The sequence below is a fragment of the Solanum tuberosum genome, unplaced genomic scaffold (assembly GCF_000226075.1).
Source record: "Solanum tuberosum cultivar DM 1-3 516 R44 unplaced genomic scaffold, SolTub_3.0 scf00664, whole genome shotgun sequence".
In the NCBI taxonomy this organism is placed as follows: Eukaryota; Viridiplantae; Streptophyta; class Magnoliopsida; order Solanales; family Solanaceae; genus Solanum; species Solanum tuberosum.
This window is the reverse complement of record NW_006239604.1, coordinates 32,061-40,991: the sequence shown is the minus strand read 5'-3', so window position 1 is coordinate 40,991 and position 8,931 is coordinate 32,061. Positions and strand designations below refer to the sequence as shown.

Genomic DNA, 8,931 nt, shown 5'->3' with positions numbered 1-8,931 from the left:
CATGTAATATTGTTTTGTCGATATTTATGATAATATTTTAAAATTATAATTTATAATTTATTTTAATAATTATAAAAAAATATAATTTTAAAAAAAGTGGGCTGGCCCGGCAAGCCTGTAGCCCACGTACTTGTGGGCTGGGCCGACCGTTTTCTGGCCCACACCAAAAATGGGCTAGCCCGGCCTGACCCGTAAAATATCAAAGCCTGTATGGATTAGCCCGGATGGGGTGGGCTAGCCCATATTGACAGCTCTACTACTAATTGAGAATAGATTTAAGCATCACATTGATTTTGTGCTTCACTAACAATCAAGGATAATGTATACTTGTCTAATACGAATTAATGTTTATTTATGGCTTAGTTTGCAAATTCTTTCTACCTGACTTAATCTAGGACTCTTACTTGATTTGTATGTGTGTATAAATATAACAATGTATTTTTTTTTTAATACAATACAATTAGAAAGTCTTTCGCCTGTAACTTTTACAAGGGGAAATTGGTCGCCTAGAGTTAAACTTTTATATGAGGCTTTAAATTTATCTAATAAAAGTTTACATATTATATAATTTGTTTTTTTGTAAAGATGATATATGGTCATGTTATACTTGTCTTGATTATCCACTCTATTCTCTCAAGTTTAAATAAATATTTGTATAAGAAATATATACTACTAATTGTTACTAAGGTCTATGTACACTATATCCTCCTCATACTCCACTTTATGGTATTTCACCGGGTATGTTGTTATAGTATTTTAAGGACATGTCTCACGAATGATTCAATTCTAAAATCCAATTTGGATTAGAAGTTAGAATTTGATCAGGAGTGAAACATATTTCAAAAAATTGCGAAACAAAACATTTTCTTTAGAATAGGAAAGTCGTTTTCCATAAGTGGCATTCCACAACGATTATCTCCTCCCCGCTCCTCCTCACTTCCAACCCTCAAACTCCCAGCGTGCCCGACCACCCTCCTCCAAGCTCAATCCCATAAGAAAATGTTTTCTGAATAAGCCATAATTCCCTCCGAATCCAATTTCATCATTTCCTTTGATATTGAACAAACTAGTTGGTCACATTTACAAATTCTTTCGAGCTTAATGGTTTGAAATGATAAAGTTACACGAGAAAAAATTGCAACTTTTCGAGGCAGGTAAAGATTAGAGCCCGTTTGGATTGGCTTAAAAAAAGCAGTTTTTAAGTCAAAAATAAAAAATCAAACTGAAATGACTTTTAAGTCAAAAAATAAAAAGTAGGGGAGACCTACTTTGGGTTTTTGACTTATTTTAAGTTATTTTTTACCTTGCCAAACACTTTCCAACTTATTTTAAGTCATTTTTGACTTATTTTTAATTATTTTTTATATTTGCTAAATACTTTCAGAAGTCAAAAACTGACTTAAAAGTAGGTTTGACTCTTTAAGCCAACTTATTTTAAGTCAATCCAAACACCCTCTTAATCTATATCGGAGAAAACTGATCAGTTCGATTTACTACTAAAACTGCCCCATGTTTACTTGGAGCAAACTAATGTATATTTAAAAACTAATTTAAGTTGGAATAAGAGATATCTCAGTCAAAATCAGTTCAATGGGCCTTTGCCTTGTTGAGAATATAATTAAATAAATGGAAAAGAGTCTAAAACGGAGAGCATTTTTGAATCAAAGTATTGACATTAAGGACATTTTTGGACCAAAGTATAAACAGAAGACATTTTTATACATTTCACATAGTGTAAGAACATTCTTTTTTTATCCTTTTCGGTTACATAAATAATAAAAGTGTGATCTCAAAAATAGCTTAAGCTTTAACATTAAATGGTCACACTTCAAAAAAATTGGAGTCTTTTCCAGCTAGATATTTTGTCCTCGAGGAAACAAATGATACAGGACAAGTACACAAATCAGATTTATTGTCCTGTCCAGACTGCAATTAAGCTAATGTCCATGTTTATCAATATTCTGATGAAAAATATCTTTAGTACTTAAAGATTCTTCGCTTCTATCAAATTCAACTTCTAATCCACGTTCGAATATATCACTGATCGCTCAAGAGATTTATTTAAGAACAGAGTACGTATTTTCACTATTTAATTTAAACTTTGAACAAGAGTTGTTGATTCATTCAATCATCTTCATAACAGTATAAATAATAAAGAATACGAAGAGCAAAAGTTGGACACTGCAGGGAAATAAAATACCAGTTCCTTTACAAGACAATATCAACGTGTGTTCAGAAGTGATGCCGAAGGCGAAGATGCTGCTGTGTTATTTGAAGAACCAGTGCAGTCTCTAGTCACTGAAGAGTTTATTTCAGAAATCTGAGGACCATTGGAGTCGTATGGTGATGCAAGTGAAGTAATTGATTCATAACTGCAATATATCGGCACAGGCATGTTTGGAGGGAGTGTGGGCAATGGAGCTTCAAAATTAAGCACCTGAATTGCTTGCCTAATAGAAGGTCTGCAATTGTTATCTGGATGAGCACACCATAAGCCAACAATTAGCAAGTGCTCCACCTCCTGTTCACTCAACTCTGATGAGAGTCTAGGATCAACTGCTTCACTAAGATTTCCCATCCCGTAAAGTCTCCAAGCCCATTCAATAATATTTACTTGATGCTCCTCAGATTTAGGATCAATAGGTTTCCTTCCACAAACTATTTCTAACGCGACAACACCAAAGCTATAGACGTCTGTTTCCTTGCTAGCTTTGCCAGTGGTGAGACATTCAGGAGCCATGTAACCCATCGTGCCTGCCAAAACTGTTGTTTGGGATCCCTTATCATGGTCAACTAGCCTAGCTAAACCAAAATCCCCAAGTTTAGCATTGAAATTGGAATCCAACATAATATTGCTAGACTTTATGTCCCTATATATGCACCACACATTGTTCCCATTCTTCGTGTAGGTAAAACAACGCTGAGCCCAAGCCTTGAGCAATCTTGAATCTTATTGGCCATGTCAAATGGCTTTTTCCCTTGAAAAGATGATGATCTAAGCTTCCATTAGGCATAAACTCATAGACAAGTAGAAGTTCTCTTTTTTGATGGCACCAACCAATGAGTTGCACCAAATGTTTATGTCTTAACCGGCTGATAATCCTGACTTCTGATGCATACTCTTTTATTCCTTGCTTTGACTCCCTTGAAATCCTCTTAACAGCAATATAGGAGTCATATTCCCTGAGATATCCTTTATAAACACCTCCGAACCCACCATGCCCAAGCAACTCTTCCGGCGAAAAGTTATTTATACATCTAGCCAACTATCAATAATATCATCATCTTCATCTTCTCTGACCTTCCTCTTTCTCCAAAATGCAAACAATATAAAAACAGATACTGCTACCGAAACACAACCACCAGAAATCAATCCAATCACTAGTCCTGACTTCTTTTGCTTGAAGTATCTTCTGGCACAGGGCTTGGTTGGGGTACATCTGGATCTGTTATGTTGTCATTATATTTTAAAGAAGAAGTAAAATTCCAAGAATATATGTTTTGTATTGCAAAGAAGGTTCCTGTTGCACCTGAGAAACCAAAGTTACCCATTCTGGCAAATATTCCCTCAGATCAAGATTGTAAGATAGGTTCTGCAGGACAGTGACTGTGGTATTCCCTTGTTGTCTGAAACCGGTGAAGACAACACTAAGATTTCTTGAGGTTGAATTATAAGTAATCCAGGCATCAGTTTTCGTACCATAGGGAATTCTACTAAGCCAGGCCACATTAACAAGAGTTACCATGGAGTTGATATCAACGCCTATATGATCACCCGGTGGATCATAAGCGTTCTTAAAGGTGTCAAACTCGACAGCAACAAAAGGCTGATTTTTCGATGTATTTAGTCCATTATCAATTGCAAGGCCAAGGCCCTCTCCTGCGGCTGAGTATTTTTCAGGAATTACTGAACCTGCAGGAGCGAGGAAGAAGGCAAGACCATCAGCATAATAATTTCTGCCCTGTGAATTGATCTCAAAGGAGAAGTGCGTAGAGAAATCTCTGACTTTCCCAGAGGCCTTGTCCAAAAGATAGAGTTCTTTAGAATATGTAGCTCGGCCTACGCTAAAGCTTTCACCACTATCAAGCTGGTTTTTGGTGAGCTGAATTACACCGTTTGCTGGAGAAGCATCTGCTTCATATGTTACATTCATATCATTGGGATTGAAACTATCAAAATTGAAGGACAATGAAGTGACTAAGGGATTATCAAAATAAGGTATGTGAAATATGCAAAAACAGCCATAGTTAGAGAAATGTTTTATTAGATCGCTAAACTACTGAATATAATCATATATATCCGTTTCATTTTCTCATCATTTCAAGTGCAGACTAAGGACTTGGCAACATTTTTCGTCTGCACAATATTACGATTTCATAGCAAAGATAGTAACAGGATAGTTGAAATTGATAAAGTCCTTATTTTAGAGGAAGCAACAAGTATTCTTTATTCCCTTTCTTCTTACACGCTAGTTAATTGACTCCAATTTGTTTATTCCAATATACTTTGTAGAGGGGGTCATGTTTTATCAGAACCAGAATCGTCAGTACAACTTATAATCTTACATTTTAAGAATATTCCAAAGATAAAAAATGGAGGTAGTATATATCTCCAATCTCAACTATATAATCACCCTGCATGCTTTTTTGTGAGAAAAGGACCAAAATTGTCCCTTATCTTTGCCTTCAGACTCAAAATGATCCTTATCATTTTATATGGAGCAATAATAGTCCTCCTTCTTTAGAAAAATGGTGCAGTTTTAGTCTTTCTAACATTTTCCGTCAATTTGTCCATTCATTAAGCAACAGTGAAGGTTAATTATTAACGCCACCAAATGAATTAATTTTGAGTGGCAGGATCCATTGTATTCACAATTAATATCAACCCTCATATATTGGCTCCATTTATCCATTTACAAATTTACTAAAAAAAATACTTAGATTCTCACTTGATGTCAGGATATTTATATTGGTGTCCAACTATGTTAGAATTGAGCCGCGCAGGGCTCCATTTGATTCGTATATCGAGAGTTCGAATCTGAAACCTTTGGTTAAGAGATAAACATTCTTATCCACTACACTACATCTTTTGGTTGTATAGATATACTAAATCCTTTGTCTAGAATTCCAGAAACATGCTTCAAGTTTAAAACAAGAGCTTGTTAGTATCAATTAAGCATAAAATTAAAATTTAATAATTATTATTGAATTATAATTACTCGTTAAGAAAAATCATACATCATTATAGAATTGATAATATCAGGGAGATAATGATATTGAAGAATTTTTTTTATCGTGCACGAATAGAATTGAAGGTTGGATTTGCTAATTGAAAAGTGCTTACAACAAGAAGTAACAAATTCTATATACAAGCTATGATTTGCTGCTATGTGAGTGTTGAGCTTTGACTCCATTTAGGGCTTATATCTACCCTCTACAATGATACGAATACGAAATACACAGAACAATTAGTTTTTTAGGGTAAATTTTTTTAATTTAATTTAATGCATGACACGCATATAAGCAACTTCCGTTGATGATAGACGGAAAATATTTGATAGACTAAAACTGTACCATTTTTACAAAGAAGGAGGACTATTAGTGCTCCATATGAAATGATAAGGATCATTTTGAGTCTTAAGGCAAAGATGAGGGACAATTTTGATCCTTTTCTCCTTTTTTGTTATCGATAATACCACAAAAAAAAATGGAACTGCATATACAAAATCATTACATTGGAGAAAATTTCTTGAAAGAACTAAGAAAATCGTTCAATCTTCATCTATCCACGGGTATAATATGACTAAATTTTGATTCGCCTCAGGTAAAGCCAAGTAAAGAACTAACTAAGCAAATTGTGTTGGGTTCCAAAGTGATTATTGTAGAGAATAGCAGAAGAAAAGTATAATTGGAAAATCATTCTGCTAGCCCAAGATCGTTAACTAAGATCGGAAGATTCAACTAAAGAAGAGGAAGTTAGAAAAGAGAACTTGTTTATTTCTGAAAGAAGACTCTTGAATTGGGTTACTCTTGGGTTGCCTTTGGGTTGATTACAAATGTACAAGACCACCCATATTTATACGTGTTCATGGATGGTTCTAGAAATTCTTCTAGATACTTCTACCAAGAAAATTCTAGTGAACTTTATCTTCTAGATATCTAGATATTTTTTAAGATAATATCCTAGTCTATTCTAGAAACATTACTAGAACAATCTATCATATACCCAAAAAATCAACTTTAACTTTTTCACACTCCCCCTTAAAGTGATTTTTTGAAAATTATCCCACACTTGTCACGGATGAACTCAAACGAAGCTTTGCACCATGTCTTGGTGAAGATCTCAACAATTTCTTCCGAAGTCCTCTTGGTTCTTCAAATGATGAAGATTCTTCATCAGTAATTGATCCATGGGAATTATCTCTTTGTTGAGTACTCAGACTCCCCCTTTTTCTTAGCTTCCCGACAGTTGTACTATTCAGATAAACATTTGTGATGGACAAATTCGAAACTCTACAGTTCAAGAATCTAGAACCCGTTACTTCTACCACATCTCCATAAACGAAGGAAACTTTATTAGGATCAGTCGCTTCATTTGAGTTGGGGATGAACTAATCATCAATTTCTTGCGAAGCCTCATCACTAGCACAAGATCCACCACCACATTTTCTTCTTAGCTCTTTAATAAAATATTTTTCATTTTTAGAGCTTCCAATAGTTATGTCTACTCTCTCTCCACATGAAATTTGGCTTTCAAGGTCAACTTCCTTATCTATTTGATATTCATCATCTCCATTTGCTTCCAATATTTTCTCTAAGCTAGTTATTAACCTCGATATGGCAAATGATTGACTAGAGACTTTAGCTTCCAATAAACCTTCATTAATGATTTCTCTGTGAAGGTCACCACTAACATATAGAGTTTCAGATACTGCTTGTTCATAATCTACTTCTTTAATTTCTTCGATAGTAGCTACCCTGTCACCACTGAGAACATCCTCAAAAATTTCTTGCTACATACCGACAACATCAGTTTCTTGCTCCTCCACGTGATCGGCTATATTATATTCTAGATCCTTGATCCAATCTTTTTCAAGATTGATGGAAATCATGGCATATATTGCTCGAGCCTCAGCTACCAAACATTTTCCCCACTCTTCTTCTTCTTCAGCAATTTTTTGAGCCATATTGCTCTCCTTGGCTTGGCAATATCTTTTTATATGTCCTACTTCACCACAACGATAACATCTTAGAAGCTTCTTACCGTAATAGTTAGGAAACTCTTCCTTTTCTCCAAGCAAGCTTGAACAACCTGAGGATCGAGAGTACGACATATCTCTTACTTTTCCGAAGTTCCTCTTGTCTGCAACAAGAGCATTTCCTTCTCCCTCTTTGACGAATACACCAGTCAATTGTTTGGCTAGTAACTTTTGTGACGACAACAAATTTTCAAATTCCTCCCAGGATGGTTGTTGAGCCCATCCTTGAATCGACGTCACAAATGAAATATATTTCTTTTTCGTGGATTAGCATCTTGAGGTTTTTTGATGGGCATAAAGAAATCGTCTTGGTAGCAACCAAAGTTTCAAACCACGAATGATAATTCTTCTCATTCGTGCTTCAGAGATATCCTCTTCCGGATTCAACAAAGATATCTCGGAACATAAGTTCTTAATCTTCAAAAAGTACTCGGCGATAGAAAGATTACCTTGAGTGGTGTTAGCCAATTCATTCTCCAATATCTGCAGTCGAGTTTCATTCTTCTTATTGAACAAACGATCTAGGGTCCTCCATATTTCATGAGCTGATTTACACCTTATAATATGATCGAATAAACCGCAAGAGATATCTCTTCAGAATGAACTCTGCCTTCGCATTAATCTGCTTCCACTTCTTGTATGCACTGTTATTTTTCGATCCGTCAGCAGAAGGACTTGTGTCATTCCCATTAATAACATCCCACAAATCCTCTCCCATAAGGTATGATTCCATACATGTCTTCCATATCCTGTAATTGGACTGATTCAACAGCTTCATCCCTAGTCCATTAACATGGCTGCTAAAATCCACATAGACAACCAGTTCAATCTGCCACTAACCCGATCTTGAAATAATACCCGCAAGCCAATCTATGGCTATTGCTCTGATACCATGTAGAGAATAGCAGAAGAAAAGTATAACCAAGATCGTTAACTAAGATCGAAAGATTCAACTAAAGAAGAGGAAGTTAGAAAGGAGAACTTGTTTATGAAAGAAGACTCTTGAATTGGGTTGTTCTTGGATTGCCTTTGGGTTGATTACAAATATACAAGACCACCCATATTTATACTTGTTCATGGATGGTTCTAGAAATTCTTCTAGATACTTCTACAAAGAAAATTCTAGTGAACTTTATCTTCTAGATAGCTAGATATTTTTTAAGATAATATCTTAGATACTATCCTAGACTATTCTAGAAACATTACTTGAACAATCTATCATATACCCAAAAAATCAACTTTAACTTTTTCACACTCCCCTTAAAGTGATTTTTTGAAAATTATCCCACACTTGTCGCGGATGAACTCAAACGAAGCTTTGCACCATGTCTTGGTGAAGATCTTTACAATTTCTTTCGAAGTCCTCTTGGTTCTTCAAATGATGAAGATTTTTTATCAGTAATTGAAGTAATTGATCCATGGGAATTATCTCTTTGTTAAGTACTCAGACTTCCCTTTTTTCTTAGCTTCCCGACAGTTGTACTATTCGGATAAACATCTGTGATGGACAAATTTGAAGCTCTACAGTTCAAGATTCTGGAACATGTTACTTCTACCACATCTCCATAAACGAAGGAAACTTTATTAGGATCAATCACTTCATTTGAGTTGGGGATAAACTGATCATCAATTTCTTGCGAAGCCTCATCACTAGCACAAGATCCACCACCAC

At 35.2% G+C, this 8,931-nt stretch overlaps 1 pseudogene; it reads right to left on the bottom strand.

Moving 5' to 3' along the window:
• Positions 1-2,221: 2,221 nt before the first annotated feature.
• The window catches only part of LOC102597409 (L-type lectin-domain containing receptor kinase IX.1-like), a 9,780-nt pseudogene continuing 3,070 nt past the window's right edge, over positions 2,222-8,931 (bottom strand).